Source organism: Lytechinus variegatus, chromosome 15 (assembly GCF_018143015.1).
Source record: "Lytechinus variegatus isolate NC3 chromosome 15, Lvar_3.0, whole genome shotgun sequence".
NCBI lineage: Eukaryota > Metazoa > Echinodermata > Echinoidea > Temnopleuroida > Toxopneustidae > Lytechinus > Lytechinus variegatus.
In genome coordinates, this window is record NC_054754.1 from 689595 (window position 1) to 709108 (window position 19514).

The 19514-nt window shown below is 37.2% G+C and overlaps 1 protein-coding gene across 2 annotated transcripts in view; it reads right to left on the reverse strand.

Moving 5' to 3' along the window:
- LOC121428621 (casein kinase II subunit beta) overlaps positions 1-15978 on the reverse strand; it is a 42562-nt gene extending 26584 nt beyond the window's left edge. The window contains exon 1 of one of the 2 annotated variants that reach the window (XM_041625386.1): positions 15875-15978. The gene's annotated coding sequence lies outside the window, so the exon portion shown is untranslated. Of the gene's footprint in view, positions 1-15683 lie in introns of both variants that reach the window. The other variant, XM_041625387.1, reaches the window with a different exon arrangement.
- Between the last annotated feature and the right edge of the window lie 3536 nt (positions 15979-19514).

Sequence of the window (19514 nt, forward strand, 5' to 3'; positions counted from 1 at the left end):
GCGGCTAGCACACCCCATAGAGATGCGAGTACAAATGCGCAAGCAAGTGCATCTAGATGAGCGGGCATCCCGATCATCTATCCTCTTACATTACTTGCACTTGATGCTCCCAAAATTGATTAAAGCGGTGATCCGTCTAGTAATCCTTGATAGCTAGAGAATAAACTCTCTATTATTACTTGTACTTGATGCCCCCAAATTTTCCAGTTACTCAGCAAGTTTGTTCAGAAGTTTACATTCCACTAACCCCATTTTCCCCCTCTTTTTCTATTTTCTAGCCGTGCAAGCCTTCATAACATCGTTGAATCAAATTAACCTTGTTAGCTAAATTAACCTTGATACATGTAGCTAGAGAATAATCTCTCTATTACTTGTACTTGATCGTAGGTATGTGACAAAAAAATGAAAATAATCAAATATGAATAAATTTGAAAGCTATTAAAAAGACCTTTCAAATGATACCAAGAACTCAAATCTTCATTAAGAAATTATAGTTATTCCAGTTTAAGTCGCGCATATTAATCAAAATTTGCGGTCATTGTCTTAATGTAAAGTCAATGGAGTACAGAACCGATTTTTGTCACCATTTTGAACCCAAGTCTTCGACAGGCTCTAACTTCTTTGTTTTTAATCCCAATGAAGTAATTTAGGTATCAATGGAAAGGTGAAAGAAGGCTCAATTGATGTGTAATCATTTCATCTTGTAATTTTTCTTTTTAAATTATGTGTAAAATAATTTCTTCTAATTAATTACGCAAATTACGCAAAATCACAATTACTCGGCTCTTTTTTTTACCAAATGAAGGTGATCATGATAGATAATATACATAATTTAGTATTTTAGTTGGCATCAAAACAGCATCATGTAGATAATTTCCTAAATGAATTTGTTTTAAGTATTGTTTTTGTTATTTCTAATGTATTTCTTTGTTTTTCTGATATAAATTACAAGCTCTTTTCAACTTAAATATTGTCTTTTTTTAAGTCTGAAGTCTTTTTTTACGTATAAAAATTATTCCTTTTGTACTTTGTAATTGTATGACCAAATATTAATACAAGTGTGCTTTTTTCTGATGTATTTGATTGTTTCACCAATTCCTTAGGTATTCTATTGTTGCAACAATTTGTTATGCATGTGTAATTTGTAGCTTTTGATTATAGAGACAATGGACATTTGATTACATTTTTTCAGGAAGGAGGGATGAGCAACTACATGTAAGAGTAAAATATGTGTTTTTTCTGATGTATTTGATTGTTTCACCAATTCCTTAGGTATTCTATTGTTGCAACAATTTGTTATGCATGTGTAATTTGTAGCTTTTGATTATAGAGACAATGGACATTTGATTACATTTTTTCAGGAAGGAGGGATGAGCAACTACATGTAAGAGTAAAATATGTATGTTGCATTGTATGCAATTTATTTAAAGTATCAAGAAGGATAAAAATTAAGCTTTAGTATATTCTATCATTTTCAATGTATTTCTTACATGTAGATTTGTATACATACATGTACTGTATTATAAAGGCCCTGTTTGAGCTTTCTTTTTTAAGAAAAATAATATGAATTCAAATTATTAGTTGAAGCCAAAAGAAAAGGAAAAGAGTGGTCTATTTCTTTCAAAGCAAAACAAAAAACAACCAGGGAAAAAAAGATAACAAAGATCTAAACAACAACCAAACAGACATCAAAGCTCCAAACAAACACTAAACACAAGAGAAACAAAAGTGGCACAAAAACTTGTACCAATCCCATCCCCATTTTCCAGTTTAAAACACAACCTCCATCTGCACCCCTAGTGAAAAAAAGAAAGAAAAGTAATTTACAAAAATAGTAAAATTAACAATAAAAAAAAACAATAAATACAGGACTTAGACACATTTGGAAATGATATATTCTTTCCTCTGAGTTTTCACGCATTTTCTTACAAGAGTGAAAAAATATTACAACAAAAAAATAAACAACTTAAAGTTTGTGTATTTTAATAAAAAAATCAACATTTAAGATATTCTCCCTTCAAAAGCAAATCCAGACTCCAAATAATGAAACATGACCAAAAAAAATAAACAATACCAAAATTTAAAAAAAGAAACTGAAAAAAATATTTCAAAAAATAAACAAATATGAAAACAAGTGGAATGCCTCTGGCCGTCTCACCTGCATCACGCGGTTCAATATAGCAGCAGTGCTGACTTTGCATACTACTCTGACTCGCACAAGATGTTCAGTGATACATGGTTACTCTTATGTCCTCTTTTTATGAACTAGACCAATAAACTTACAGAGATATGATGGTTATTCAACAAAAAACCCCAACATGGCCAAAGTTCATTGACCTTACATGACCTTTGACCTTCATCATGTGACCTGAAACTGGAACAGGATGTTCAGTGATACTTGATTACTCTTATGTACAAGTTTCATGAATCAGATCCATAAACTTTCAAAGTTATGATGGTAATTCAACAGATACACCCAATTCGGCTAAAGTTCATTGACCTTTGACCTTGGACATGTGACCTGAAACACGCACAGGATGTTCAGTGATACTTGATTACTCTAATGTCCAAGTTTAACGAACTAGACCAATAAACTTTCAAAGTTATGATGGTAATTCAACAGATATCCCCGATTCGGCCAAAGTTCATTGACCCTAAATGACCTTTGACCTTAATCATGAGACCTGAAACTTGCACAAAATGTTCAGTGATGCTTGATTACTATTATGTCCAAGTTTCATGAATCAGATCCATAAACTTTCAAAGTTATGATGGGAATTCAACAGATATCCCCAATTCGTCCAAAGTTCATTGACCCTAAATGACCTTTGACCTTGGTCATGTGACGTGAAACTCATGCAGGATGTTCATTGATACTTGATTAACCTTATGTCCACGTTTCATGAACTAGGTCCATATATTTTCTAAGTTATGATGACATTTCAAAAACTTAACCTCAGGTTAAGATTGCGATGTTGATTCCTCCAACATGGTCTAAGTTCATTGACCCTAAATGACCTTTGACCTTGGTCATGTGACATGAAACTCTAATAGGATGTTCAGTAATACTTGATTAACCTTATGGCCAAGTTTTATTAACTAGGTCCATATACTTTCTAAGTTATGATGTCATTTCAAAAACTTAACCTCAGGTTAAGATTTGATGTTGACGCCGCCGCCGTCGCCGTCGGAAAAGCGGCGCCTATAGTCTCACTTGCTTCGCAGGTGAGACAAAAATGAACATAATTTTTGCATTTTAATTAAAAAGTCAACATTTATGATATTCCCCTTTCAAAAGTAAATCCAGTCTCAAAATAATGAAATATTATTGAAAAGTTTCAAAATATTTTTTTTTCTACAAAAGAAAAAAAAGAAACCCTATAGATTTTGCATTTTAATTCAAAAAGTCAACATTGATATTCCACTTCCAAAAGAATGATAAGAATCCAGTTTCCAAATGATGAAACATGATTGAACAATCAACCATCTTGACTCTGTAACCTTGGGAGGAAAGAATGTTTTTGTGACAAAATGTATTTAAATCAATATCAAAATAATAATTTACGGTATAATGACAGAAATTTCAGAAAAAGGCACCATATAGAGTAAACAATTCAAGATCTAGTTCAATCCAGCATGAACGACTCGTTATCGACCACTCCCATCTCCCAGCCAACCGCATCAGGCAGCTCAACTGCCGAGAGACCTGCTGTAACCCAGGGAGCTTGCGTCTCTTTACTCTTATATCTGGACTGCTGGTCGATAGAATCTCATATTTTTACTTTTCTTTTGACAATAAATATATTTTTTTAAAATTCAGATACATAATTGGAGCGTACTTCTATTTACCATCAAAATATTTAGATGATTTGCACATCCAAAAATATGATGAACTTTCAAGCTCCGATATCCACACTTTACAGGCGAGTATCCATATTGAAACTTATACATGTATGTGCAGAACGTGCACATCTTCAATTGTTTGGAAAAAGGCATGAGATTGCATGAACTCTGTGCTCATGCACATCAAACCCCATTTTCGAGGAGCCGCCCAGACAGAGGCGATGCCACTTACAGCAAACCCACTCGAAAACCGTGCAGCCAAAACCAACGCTTGTGATGCGCCCATATTCGCACATACATGTACCTACTTGAACTTGATGCCCCCAAAAAATTCGACAAAATTAACCTTGTTGGCAAAATTAACCTTGATAGCTAATGTAACCTTGAGAACTATAGCTCATCTCTCTATATAACTTGTAGGCCCACTTGTTGCCCCCACAAATTTCAACAAAATTAACCTTAACAATAAGAATAATTGACAACATTTATATAGCGCTTATCACAAAGAATGTCTCTAAGCGCTTATCACAAAGAACAAAATTAACCTTGTAGCCAAAATTAACCTTGTTGGCAAAATAAACCTTGATAGCTAATGTAACCTTGAGAGCTATACATGCAGCTCGTCTCTCTTATATTACTTGTACTTGATGCCAAAAAAAATTTCAACAAAATTAACCCTGTTGGCAAAATTAACCTTGATAGCTAATGTAACCTTGAGAACAATAGCTCGTCTCTCTTATACAACTTGTACTTGATGCCCCTAAAAATTTCAACAAAATTAACCTTGTAGCCAAAAATTAACCTTGTTGGCAAAATTGACCTTGATAGCTAATGTAACCTTGAGAGCTATAGCTCGTCTCTTTCTTAATTATATTACTTGTACCTGATGCCCCCAAATTTTCCAGTTATTCAGCACTTTTATTCAGAAGTTTACATTCCACTAACCCCATTTTCCCCTCTTTTTATATTTTCTAGCCACGCAAGCCTTCATAACATCGTCGAATCAAATTAAACTTGTTGGCTACATGCAAGGCTCCACATTAACTTTTTTTGGTGGTGGCCCGTTCGGGCCACCAAAACCTTCAAATAATTTTTTTTGGTGGCCCAGCAGTAAAGTTTGGTGGCCCGAAAAATATAAAGAAAAACATTAATTAAATGAATAAAACAAACTTCTGAAATATTCTGCAGTCACTACCACTATTCTTTGTACATCTTGTATGTGAATCGCGCTTGCTGTTTTACTTATTTTGTGGTAATATATGAATTGTTCTATCATTGTAAATATGAAATGAGTGAAAGAGAATAAAAGAATTGTATTGTTCCCAGGTTGTGTGGACTTTTAATCTCCATATAGACACACACTCATAATGGTGAAGTAAACAAATAGTGCATATAGCAAACTCAGATAGATTTACAAAACAATGATTTTTCCTTTCTTCCTTTTTGATCGTAAAACATAGATTATGCAAGCCCCAAATACAGATTATTATCTCTTTTCCAGCATATTATAGCAGGAGAAAATCACAGAAAAATATGCTGCAGAATTAGAACAATGTACAAACGGGGGAAATAAACAAAAATAATTTTTAGAATAGTATATTGAAAAAGGAAAAAAATTGTAAAATGAATAAGTGAAATGAAACAAAAGAAAAAATGAAGAAAGAAAAAACAAAGAACAGGAAAAAAATTGAGAAAAAAAACAAAAGAAAATGTAAGAAAAATGAATAAGACAAAATTACAAAAATAGGGAAAATTATTATTATTATAATTATTATTCAGTAAAAACATTCTTTAATCAGGCATATTCAATGGGAAGGGGTATAAATGGTTTAATCACTGTAAAAAAATGAAAGAAAAAAATAAGAAAACGGCATAAGTTATCTGGAAAAAACAGTGAGAAAATTCCTTCCCTATATTTGACAAAATGATGGAAAAATTCACAATTTATATCAATGAAACACCTTCCCAAACTATTAACTTCCTTGAGAGTGGTTTAAGAAGTCATTGAACAAGAAAGAAAGAAGCTGTCTATTTATTTTTGGCTAGAAGAGACACAGCTTCGAAAAAACGAAATATCAACATACATACAAATGCACATGTGGGACTGTGATGTACTCACCTATGTGTTTTATGTGTATTAATGCATTTGGAAATCGGTCTTTTTGAGTCAAAAGAGAGGTCATAATTCCTCCTTTTAATGCTTGCAACTAATCAGGTTTCAGTAATATAGACTGTAGAAGGGCATTTCATTGGTGTAAAATGAAACTTTGACGTAGATTTTCAATGTTCTGGGGAAGATTTCTTAGCAGTAACATTTCGTATCGAAGCTCCCTAAGTCTGAATAGTCTGCTAGCGCACAGCTGGCTGCATTGGTTTCATGCATGCAAAGCTCAGTCAGACAGCCGGCACGGCCGGCTGAGGAATAGTTACTGTTTGCCAGCGGTAGGCCTACATACAGTCATGACTATGCAATCTTTGTGTGTGTGTGTTTGTGTGTAGATTAACAAAAAAGGTGCATGACAAATTGGCTTGCAAGTTGAACTGTAGAAAGTTGATAAATGCATGCAAAATCGGGAGAAAAATTGCGCTACTTTGAAAATTATTGGTTGCCCGATTCGGGCCACCAAAACTTAACATTTTTTCAATAATGGTTGCCCGAGATGAATTTTTGGTGGCCTCGGGCCACCGCTAATGTCGAGCCTTGCTACATGTATATTAACCTTGATTGCTAATCGCCTAATGTAACCTTGAGAGCTAACGTTATAAGTTGCACTTGATGCCCCCAATTACTTAATTTGTTGCGCAATCAACCAAATCACGCGCGGATGGATATCAACTCACCAATGATAAACAAGGTCAACGTCGGGTCGAGGATCCACGAATCAAGGTAAAAAAAGTTGATGTCCCCTGGGGGCATCAATTTCATGCCTTAAATTTTCCCAAATGACTTTCTAAAATCGATCATCCGGACTGACAACCTGTCTGGGCACACATAGCCAGGCGGCTTCTTGAGAGTAAAAATCATTTACTGACGTAGGCTTACTCTCAATCACCCAAGGGTTCATATCATCTCGCGTGCGAAGAAATATCAGTCATATATGCATGCGACACACAAGACACTTCCAAAATACAGTGGGCTTTTGCCCACATAAAACATCATGTATGATTTGGTATTCTACATCCTGCTATGACACTTACCGAATCATTTAGATCCTTCCGTGACTTGAAGTTTCTTTCTAAAAATATGTATATTTTCTTGATATTTAGTGAAGATTTCACGGAGATAGAAATCGATCAGCGTGGATGTCAATTTTCTCCTGAAGAGGGCGCGCGATTTATATATCAAAGACACAACAAGGGAAAGAATAGGCACCGACACTATTTTACATGCATATCAACGCAAGGCATTACGCAAAGTCCGTGAAGTGTCCAATCTTTTCATTGTATAGACTATGGTATACCGTATACGTATTATTGAAGTTCATTAAAGCTTGTACTGCTGGTTTCTTTCCAGGCACGTACATTATTTTCATTTTTTTTATCAGTCATCTTTTTAAATTAATTGCAAATAAGTGTTATCATCACCAATAATAATCTTTAATTATGTTTTTGAAGGTAAGGGGCAATTCCACAGGTTGGTCGACATGAGCTTAAAAATTCAAATTCAATATTTTCTTGAATTTTTAATACTTTAAGTCCTTCATACATGATAGTTTCAGGAACTAGAAATAAAAAGTTTATTTTCATATGTATACTTTGGAAAAAAATGGTCAAAAGTTGTGTCTTCCATTGTGTACCAAAATATAAGAAAAATAGTGAAAAATGAAATATGCCTTATTACCATTTTGTTAATGCAACAACATACCACTTTATATATTTCTGAAGTTTAGAAGAGTCAAATTACTTAAAATACACAACCGCTTTTCAAGTGAATTTGTAGTACTCATTCAAAAATGAATATTGCAACCTGCTCAGGTGATGTAACGTGAGTAACCAAAAAAACTGACTTTGTTTTCTGAGAGAAAAATTCTTCACAGTTAATTGGTGGGATTTTAAATTCTCTTCCTTCAAACAATCTTTGACACAGTGATGACTATCAAAATCATTAAAAAGTACAATTTTTTTATAAAAATGATGAAGAAAAACTGTAACGTGAGTAACTTTGTAACGTGAGTAACCATCATGTAATGTAAGTAACCAGTAAAAATTATTCAGTTCGGTAACATTTTCTGTGGGAGTCAAGTTTTAAGTGTCATGGTGTGTTGAGAAGTTATTTTTGATTAATTAAAAGCAAAATGAGGGTACATCTCTTTGATGCGACTCTTTGTTCATCAAAATATCAGTGGTCATACAATCACACACAAAATTGAATATTAGTAGAAGTATTCACAATGCGAGAGTGCATTAGTAAGACTTGGTTTTGATTAACCAAACTTTAAAGAGTGTTGGAACAACACATTGAATGCTCTTACCTGTAACTCTATCTAGGCCGGGGTATTTTGGGAGTTGATATGGCCCGGGGGGGGAAGGGGGGGGGGCTCCCAGGCCCCTCTTGAGATCTCGGCCATTGGCCGCAAGATCACGCCGAAAATTTGCATGCAGGTTGTCTTGGACATAATCTACAATATTATACAGTAATTTATTTCATGCAAATTGGTATTAAGCAATTATGCTAATTTATGCATAATTAGTAAGCGAAATCATACTTTTCCCTCCTACTCCCTAATAAAGCTCCAATTGTTCAAATTTTTGGTATAAAATCTCTTTTTGATGTTCCTAGCAATGAATTTTACACACATTATTGAATTTTTAATGACATGTGTGTTGTTAACCATACATGGACAAAATGTAACGTGAGTAACCGTAACGTGAGTAACCATATTATCTGCACTCCAAGTAAAAACCATGTGTTCTTTATTTTTTTTATTATATACAAAATTTGTCTCCCTAATATACTTCTTTGAAATGGATATAATCAACTTTCATAAAAGCCTTGTATGAGGAGACTTTTCACTTATGTCGACTTTTCATTTTATGCATGTCCAAATCATGTAACGTGAGTAACCGACACATTCCAAAGATTTGCCAGGAGCATAATAGAATTTCCCAAGTTTTGTTTCTATACAAAGGATAGTCAGACTGTGTACTTTGTTGTGATAAGGAGATGTTTAGTTCCTATCAATAATAATGGAGTTGCAGCTCCAAGTATGAGTCAAGGTGTCTCCAAATGTAACGTGAGTAACCGTGGAATAGCCCTATTTCATTTATTGGTGCCCATAATTAGTAAATTAATCATAAGAATTGCGCGTTCAGAGAATTTAGACACAGTTATAAAATTACCGAGGAGCTGAATAGAGGTTGTGAAATTATTAGCGCCACCAACAGGCTACCTTGTATTTCCGTAGAAGAGACAAGCGAAGTCACTTTCGAGGCCAAGGTAAGCGAAATTTGTTTTTTGTAATGATTATTATTTCTAATTTATATTTGTTTAATCTATTGCTACTTACCGGCAAGAGCCCCGGTGCGTAGCGAGGAGTTTTGGCAAATATTACTTCAGCAATGAAGCAATGTTTGCCGACTACTTCGAAATCTAGGGTCAAACACGGTCTACTGTACGAGGTTTATGGTTGGAACTACCCCTTATCGACCACCTAATCTTCTAAGCATCGTATCTGCGAAAATATTCATCAATTTTACCCAGTTTTCGTCTCATTTGTGCAGAACATTGAGCAGATCAGATTCCCATGTTTTGCTCGGTGACTCTGATTCAATCCACGTATATATTGTCGATAAAAGAATGCGACGATTTTCCATTTGCTCATTTGCACCCGTCTTTTGAAACCGACCACCCGCGGTACACTAAGTTTACGGCCGATTCTTGTCGCCGTGGCGAAATATTTTTATTCTTTCATATCAGTTCTATGACGTCAACATGCTAAATGATCGCCTCACTACTTTCACTGCGAGCTCCCGCACATGATTCGACGATTTACGACGGATATTTGTTCTAAAGACGTTTCCTATCGGATTTCTTGGTTTTTCAGCGGGGTTTGGGTTTGGTCAATACAATTTCTTCTTCTTCTTCTTCTTCTTCCAGTCTGGTATAGATTAGATCTAATTCTACTGAATTTTTACTTTTTGTTGCTTCTTTTTTCTTGTTAAATCGATTCTTACCGTCTCTATGGACACTGCGCCTACTCTCCAGCGCGTATCGTTTGTAATACGCAATAATTTTAGCGCACACAAGATGGTCGGTTTCAATAGAGGTGGTCGATATGTGGTAGTCTCACCATACTAACCTCGTAGTCGTACAATGTGTGACTCTCAATGAAGCCAGGTCTTCCTTCTCATTCACCTACACAGAGGACTCCAAAACCTGAAACTTTTACCCCCGGGATTCCTACTTTCCTTCTTATAGATCTAGGCCTAGCCCTAAATCATGTACATGGGATAAAACGTCATTTCCGACATTTCTACGCTCTCGTTATTTTTTAACAAGAATTCATAAAAAACTGAGAAAAATATTGTGAAAAGACGGAAGGGACTTGCTCGATGTTCCATCCATCTTCGTGATCTTGTTTCCTATTGTTCTTCGCCAACGTTACAGACGCATGATCTTGTTCAAAAATAACAACAACGAGAGCATAGAAATGTCGGAACTCAGAAATAAAGATTTATCCCATGATGTACCGGTACATCCGATTAGGGCTAGAAATATGTGTCTGGAGAAAAAAAATCATTTTTCTTATTTCAAGAAAATATCACATTTCCTTCGTGAATTTGAAGAGAAATGAACTTCAGACTGACAGAAATGTAACATTTTTGAAAAAAATTCAATTATTGGCTGCAAAAAATAAAAATGAAATTAGGTCAATTTTCAGCATTTCTCTGCCATAGACTGTGTAGTTAAGAAATGGACACACACATTCCGACTTTTTAGCTTCCGAGAGCTGTTAAAAATTTATTATTAATGCCAAAAACTTGTCCATAAAGAGTCAAGAAGGATTTTTTATGCTCTTTCTGATGGTATGATTTTTATAAAGATTTGGAAACCAGATCACAATGAAAAATTGCGACAAAGTGAAAAAAATTGTGCAAAACAGAAATTTCATTTTACCATAGAAAACGCATGGGGAAATGGCAATCTCAACACACACAAAAATAAGGGCTTGCAATTTATCTCTAAATCCTTATTTAAAATGACCATATAAACTTGTCCTTACTGTCAAAAGAAGCCCCTGAATTTCCTCTTTCCATACATGCCAAATACAAGTTAATAATAAATTCAGATTACATTTTTCTAGTAGCCTGAACTTCCCGAAAAAAATGTGCCATATTTTCCCCTAAATCAGCCCGTTTTATGCTGACACTTTTCAGTGTGGCTTCAGACACCCTACTTCAATCTAGGCTTAGATCTAGATCTTTTATTTAAAAGGAAAGTAGAAATCTCGGGGGTGAAAGTTTCAGGTTTTGGCGTCCTCCGTGTAGGTGAATGAGAAGGAAGACCCAACCGCGTAGCCAGGATTTAATTTTGGAGGGGGCGGTAAGTGCACGTGAAGCGTGCCAACACTTACAGAGCGCGTGAAGCGTGCTCCCCAGGGGGTGGGTGCAGGGAGGGGGAGTTTCCCCCTCCCTCACGAAGCACGAAGCTTTTGGTTTTTCATAAATTCAAATGAAAAGGAGCCATCTCTCTTGTCTCTAGTACCTATATCAGCTCTAATTCAATTGACGATTTTGAACCTTGTTTTCAAAAGTGATTGTGAATGCACAAAAAAAGGAATATAGTGGAGGAAATTAAAAAACTGTTAACCCCGCGCGAACAACGTTCTCGCTACCACGCGTCACGGTTGTCGGGCGCCGACAACCCTGAAAATTTTCAGGGGAAATCCGACAACCGTGAACTTCCCCGACAACTGTAAAACAGGCCTAGATCTACAAAAAATGAACATATTTAATAACACAATCTGCTTTTCAGATCCTAAAATAAACTTGACGATTATTTCGTCCAAGATTTCTTCCCAGGATTTCTTTGACTCACTCACTACGCTACGCTATACAATACGACCTCGACTCGAGGCCCAATCTCTTTTGTGGGAAGCGCGAAGATGCTTACCTCGCTTGCGTATCGCATTGCTCACATTATTTACGTCTTTAAAATGGTAGTAAATACGCTAAAAAATAAAGTGAGTTGAGAGGGGTACCGTAGGTTACTGGGTTAGGCAATGTAATTATTATGATTATTATGAATTTCACTTTTCAGTTGATATTATCACTTATCTTTTTCAAAAAAAAAAAAGCCTTTGCTACATCGGGGCTACATTGACTACATGAATTCATTGAATGCTTTTCTGATGACACTCCCGTAGATCGAGCAAATTGAGAAAATTATTCAAAGATCACGTTGATAATGACAAAGCCAAAGGAATGGATTGACATAATGTCCAACTCATTTACTTACAGCATAATGATTTATTCACATTTATATTCCGATTTTACTCCATAATTTCCAAAGTCTTGATCTCTACATCGATCTTTTGAAAGTGTTGATTAATTTCGCGATGGTGTGCCTACCAAGTTCTGTATCACCGCACTAGCACTCGCAACGACCACATTCAGGAAACAAATCGCACATGGCATCAAAATCCTTGATCTGGGGATCCGAGTCTTCCAGAATTAGATGGATCCAAAACTAATTCAGTTTGAATGTTTTTTTTTTCAGATATTCATTGAATCTGTTACAATTTTCATAAGTAATTATCTTTATAGATATCATTCACATTTGTTATCATTACAACTCATCTTTTTAATGTGACTTATACGTATATCCAGTGTATTTTCATTTGTATTGTTCTTTATTGCTCATGGCCTGCCAATTGAATAATGAGCGCACCTGTCACGGTCCTGAGAAATGTTTTTAATCATCACGGTGAATGCTTTATGAATTTGTTGCACAATTGCTTAACAACTACGATTTAAAATAAAATATTATTTTAAAAAATTGATTTGTGTGAAGGAAAAAGAAAGAATAAAGGGGGGTGGTCGTGGGCAATGTAGATGAAAATTATGGGATGTTTGTGACTTTATGGGGGTCGGAGGGGATTGGCGAAAATAATAATAATAATCCGCTTTTATATAGCGCTTAATCCATCGGAACAACGTTTCTGAGCGCTTTACAGATATATTATTATCCCGGTCATTGGATTCAATCAGTCATTCCCGCACACAATGTGTGCACATCCTCCACTCCCTGGGGAGTATTCCAGTCAGTCGCCTGTGAGGAGCACACAATACTGGACAAGCTACAATGACTTTCACATCCTACCGGGTACCCATTTAGCACCTGGGTCGAGAGTGGCAAAGTGTGGATAAACGCCTTGCCAAAGGACGCCAGACCGTGGTGGGATTCGAACACACGACCCTCTGTTTACAAGGCGAGAGTCAGAACCACTACACCACGGCTCCTCCAAAAGAAGTCAATGTTCCGAGCGAATGAAATTAATATTCATTTACGGATGTGTCTACTGTGATTGATCATTGTGGCTGCATAATCTTTATGGCGATTGAAAAATCCACCTTGGGTCGGGAGGGGTACGTGATTCAATAGATTTCGATAGAAGTACACATATTCAACAAAGAGGATTGACAATTCATTCACAGATATTCATTTTAAGTACGAATTGTGTGAACATTTTAGAGGATATGTATTTCGTTGTTTACGCCCACAATGAGTTGCTAGTATAATTTGAATATCGTTGGATGAATTTTTCAATTACACTGATGTTACGTTTTCTATCGGCATTGTGCTTTTATACAGTTAGCTTTACAACGTCGTTAGCCTAATTACTGCGAGTGGATGATATTCATGAAATGAGTTGGAATGTGAACGAGACGCCCCAAGACCGATGGCACGTGATCTAATTAGTATTCATTATCTTGGGCCTGAGCCAATCATTGTGCTTGAACGGGTTTCCCCCGATTTCCCACCCTGGAATGTGTGCCACCGTGTGTGACCTTTTAACCTGTTGTTTGAGTGCGAATCAGCTGATTTCGTGACCTCAAATATTCTTCATGTTGTTTACGCTGGTTGAGTGCTATACAATTAAGAAAATCTTTTTATTTTAATACTTTTAAAACGTGAGCTCAAAGGGCTACGCATGCGGTCCGTAGATTTAGTCGGTCATTGACATAATAAGCAACACGCATTCACAAAATTAATCGCACTTTTACAATGATGTAGCGATCTAAACATTGAAATAATGGACTTAATTTATCGATGCCATCAATGTGAATAAATCAATTAACTGTAAGTATAAAATGAGATTGACATTTCCTTTCACCTTTTTAAGTTATCAGTACCGGTAATTGCCTTTCTGCTTCAATGGCAAATTGCGCAACTGTTACGGCTGTGTGGCCGGAGAAGCATTAAACAGACATAAAATGTGGTGCATTTAGCAGCAATCTAAGCTCATTGATATTGATATTTTCGAAAGCTACCGCGCTTTCGCGGGAGGGGGGACACCCCCCTCCCGAACCCTCCCCCGTGCCTGCTTCGCACACACCTAGGCCGCTTCGCGGCTTTTGTCGCTTTGCGCCGACAACCGTCAGAGTGAACCTGGCGAGAACGTTGCGCGCGAAGCGCAGAAGCTAAAGCGTTTTATCATTTCTTTTCCATGGAAAGGGTCCCGAGAAAAGGGTATTCTCAAAGATAAATTGAATACTTCTCTTGGAAAGATCAGAATTGATTACAAACAATTTAGCGACAGTGCATATCTTTAACTCACAAAACAGAGAAGAAATGAATTTGTCGGGAGGAAGATATTCCTTCCCGCTCGGAGCAATGACACCCTGAAATTTCAAAGGGCGGACGTTTCATCAAATGCAGGTATCTGGTATCCCATCGGCTCTAATTCAATTGATTTTCTAATACTATTGAACTTCATTACAAGGAAAATAGTGCGCAAAAAGTTAAAACTTCTGTGATTTATTGAAATCATATAAAAAAGGATGACTAATTTCTTTGACTTATCCTGAAGCGCTTCATTTTGAATCAAAGAAACGTGTCATTCGAAATTTCAAAACTGAGGGCGCAAAACAGGACAGGAGATGAATTTGCAGGGAAATGACATGAAATTTAATAGAATTTGATAAAAAATATTGTACTTTTTTTATTCAATACGACACAAATTTTATACCTTTCTCTTTTTATATTAGGAACCTGTTTGCCCCCAAATTATGGTTGTTTAGTAATGAGCTGTAAAGCGGGAGAAAATGTAAAGATTTTACCTGCCCGGAGCCGACCAGACCAGAAGGATAACTTCATATACTTCGGCCTAACCTTACTCTAAATCCATGCCCTATATACATTTGAACTTTAACTGGTAAGAAACACATATAGCCAAGGTGGAAAAATAGGGTTAGAGAAAAGGTTGGGGGGAAACAATGCCATGGAGAACTTCAATATTGTCATTTAACCACGCGCAGCGCGGAAGCAAAATTCATACAAAAATATAGGCCTAGAGCAAGAATGAAGGAGTTTCTCTTTTGAGAAAAAAAAATAAAAGGTAAAAAAACAACACAAAACTACCTTTCTCCCCTTTCCTCTCTCCCCTTTTCCTTTTCTCGATCCTCTCTTTTTCCCTTCTTTTTTTCTTTTTGGGGACTTTTTTGGGGGGGCTTACCGCCCCCATCGCCCCCACCCCTGGCTTCATTGAGAGTAAGCCTACGTCAGTAGGCCTAAATGATTTTTACTCTCAAGGAGCCGCCTGGCTAGGAACAACATATTCTGCAGCTGCACTGCCACTGCAATGCCAGTTCAGCAAGCAGTGCGGTACAATACGTACCCGTACCGTACGTTAACTTCTAAGCCCTGTCCTGAGCTGAGGCTGATGTCCAAAATATCACAACACATCAGGTACGGAAATGAAGAATTTCTCAGATATATTTTCCGGTCTTTACTTCACAACTTCATTAACAATAATGGGCTACATCTAGAACCGGTGCAAATCTTAATAAACTTGTTAACATGCCGTACCTTTAACCTTTATAGTAATGAATTCCTTGATGGGAGAGTCACGATACACCCGCCATGCATGCATGCAGCAATTAGCGTCTTCTACGTCTTGCATTTGCGCTCCGCGCGCGCGCCCGATCGATCGATCATGCATATTTGCAGATTGATCCAGAAGCAAGGGCGCCGGAAGCGGGGGGGGGGGAGGGGGCACTTCCCCCAAAAAAAAAAAATAATAATAATAATAATACAATTTTTGGGGGGGGCAAAACGAGATTTTGCCCCCCCCCCCGGCCCCATGTGCCTCCCTGAAAGTAGAAAAATGATAGGTTATTTAAGGAGTAAACGAAGGCACTTTTCTGCCTGAAAATTGTAATTTCCATTGTCAAAAATAAAAAAAAAATTGCCCCTGACGGGACAGATACATTATCATAGTATAGCCTCGCGTCTTTTGACGAACAGTTCCTCTGTGAAACATACCTTTGATAAGCCCCTTTTCCATCGTATTACAGTGTGATAACGTTTAGCCTTTTAATGAATACATTTCAGACTAAAAGCAAATGGCAAATAGTGGTCCACCAATGATTAAGTTTATAACTCTATGTTGCTGGCTGTGTGGCATAGAGTTAAATACGTTAGGTTTATATAACTCTATGCTGTGTCGTCTAACAAACGCGCGGTCGCCCAGAAACGCTCAAACCGGACCCGATATCACTAACGCGCGTGAATTACACTCGAGCAATGTGGAATCTATGTGATTGGTGATTGATTGATTTGGTGGTGATTTTTTTACCTGATTGCTAAGAAAGCATGAATGCTTGTAAGCAAGCAACCAGAGGACCGAGGGCTTAAGGTCCTCTCGAAGGACCTGGTACTGAGGATTAATGCCTTACCAAAGGGCACTGCGCACCAGTGGAAATCGAACCCGGGTCAAGGAAAATAAGAATCCCCCGCACTACCGAGTGAGCTATCGCGCCTCCATACTGTCATAGCTGTCAAGCCCAGAAACCATAACATCTCGAGAAACTTGTTTCAAATATTTTATTTTCAACTAAGTATAAATTGAGTTAATAAAATGATAACAAGTCAGTGCCCTAACGAAAATATCAAGGTCATTTCAACTCAATATATAGACATGTTATCAGAAAATTACACACAGAATAATCATTTGTAGAGGATTATAAAGTATAATTTGTGAAAATGTTGAATCCCACTCGAAAGCAACTTTGAGATGTTTAGACATGAAAAAAATAGAATCATCTGTGAAAGTGTCTTATTGACCGGACTCATATTATCCGAGATATGAATAAAAATGTAAATAAAGAATATAAAAGAAAAAATAAGCGTTACAGTACTGCTCTACTATAAAAGATATCTTAAGATATTTTCACAGCCCCGTATTTTCCTCTATTCCTTTCATTGGCATGATTGGAAGGCGTTTTGTCTGATACTATTTCAGCTCATATGATATAGCACTTATGTATTTTAGATTAAAAAACTTCTTCCCATTACCTGTTACTAATCAAATCGAGATGGCAGCTATGTTCTCTGGTTCATCCCAGCTTTTGTTATTCATGGACCGTGATGGACGTTTGCAAAAAAAAAAATCCGGGAGTGGATGGGGCTGCAAAACCTAAATTTTCGAAGAAACTTAAGAGCGAGGGGGTTTGTGATGGGGGAGCTTTTGCATTTTCTAGAATAAAATTGAAGGATTTCGTTCACACTTTTGGTGAATTTTGTGAATTTTGCCCTCTTGATCGGCGGCCCCCGGCTGCGTACGGTCATGTTTTGTCTAAAGTCTTTAAAAGGGCATTGATTTGAAACAATTTCGTTTGCAATAAGGCTTGTCATTTGCTGGAACTGGGGACCCTGATCATGAAGAAACACCATTCTGGGTCAGAAGGGAGGAAACAGAAGGAGCAAAAAAACTCCAAGACTGTTTAATTCTCAAGAAATTTATTTTTGGATGCTCTTAGAAGTGCAACTTTTATACTCCATTTTTACACAAAGTCCTTACCGGGGGGGGGTCCCACAGCCTCTCCCGCTCGATCGCTTCGGTATCTCACGCTGTCAAAAATATTGTGCCCCCTTCGGGATTTCCCCCCCCCCCCCACCAAAAAAAAAAAAACTGACAGTGTTCCGGCGCGCCTGTCCGGAAGAATATGTAATAATGAATAATGATAATAATAATATGAACATTTGTAATGCGCCGGTATCCGAAAGATGCTCATGGCGTAATAAAGAAAAGAAAATGAAAGAAAAAAAAAGAAGGAAGATAGAAAACCTAAAAAGAGGGGATGAATAACAATTACGGAACCTAAAGCTTGCGTGAATAATCAGGTTTTCAGAGAACTTGTGAAAGTGGTGAGACAAGAATATGATTTCTATTGGAAGTTTATTCCATAGGAAGCATGTTGAAATGATCGCCTAGCTCCCCCATGAATTATGAGATTGTGGTACAGAGAGTAAAGATGAACTCGAAGACCCAGACGCGGATCCATGGGGGCCGATGGGGCCTTGCCCCCCCCCCCCCTCGATCGGCAAAAAAGGAAGAGAGGGAAAGAAAGAGAAAATAAGAGGGGAGAGGGGAAAGAAAAGAAGAAAGGAAGAGGGGGAAGAAGGGAAGAAAAAGAGAGAGGGAAAAGAAAAGAAAAAAAGATGGGAAAGATGAAGAGAAAACAAGAGGAAGAGGGGGAAGAGAAGAAAAGGGAGGGGGAGAAAAAAGAGGAAGAGGTGAAAGAAAGAGAAAAAAGAGGAAGAGGGGGAAGGAAGAGAGAGAGAGAGAGGAAGAGGGAAGAAAGAAGAGAAGAAAAAATAGCGATCTATATAGGGGAAAGAAAGAAAAAAAGGGAGAGGAGAGGGGAAGGACGAGAAGAAAAAAAGGAGAAAAAGGAGGAAAGGCGCCGAAATGATGTTCGAAAGAATATGTCAAAATTATGTTCGAACTGGGGGCCCAATTGATGTTCGACGTAGGGGCGCCGTATTGATGTTGGAACTAAAGGGCGCGCCAAATTTATACTCGAGCTAGCGGGCCGGGGGGGGGGGCGAAATGATATTCAAACTGGGCGCCAAATTGACGTTGGACCTACAGGGGCACCAAATTGATACTCGAACTATATAGGGGGGAGGCGAATCGATGTTCGAGCTATAGGGGGCGCCAAACTGATTCTCAAACTAGGGGGCAGGCGCGTAGCCAGGGGGGGCGGTCGCCCCCCCCCCAAAAAAAAAAAAAAAAAAAAAAAAAACGTCCCCAAAAAGAAAAAAAAGAAGGAAAAAAGACAGGAGAAAAGGAAAAGGGAAGAGAGGAAAGGAAAGAAAGGTAGCTTTGTGTTTTTTTTCTTTTTAATCTTTATTTTTTTTCTCAAAAGAGAAACTCCTTCACTCTTCTTGTTCTAAATTCACTTATGAATTTTGCTTCCGCGCTGCGCGCGGTTAAATGACAATATTGAAGTTCTCCATTGTTTTCCCCACCTTTTCTCTAACCCTGTTTTTACACCTCAGCTATGTGCTTTTTCTAGTTAAATTTAAAATTGTATGCATTAGGGCATGAATTTGAGTAAGGTTAGGCCGAAGTAAATATATGAAGTTATCTTTTTTTCAATTGATCGCGCAACTTCTGGTCTGGTCACTTGTTCACTGCTACCACCCTGTTTGTGGTGAATCT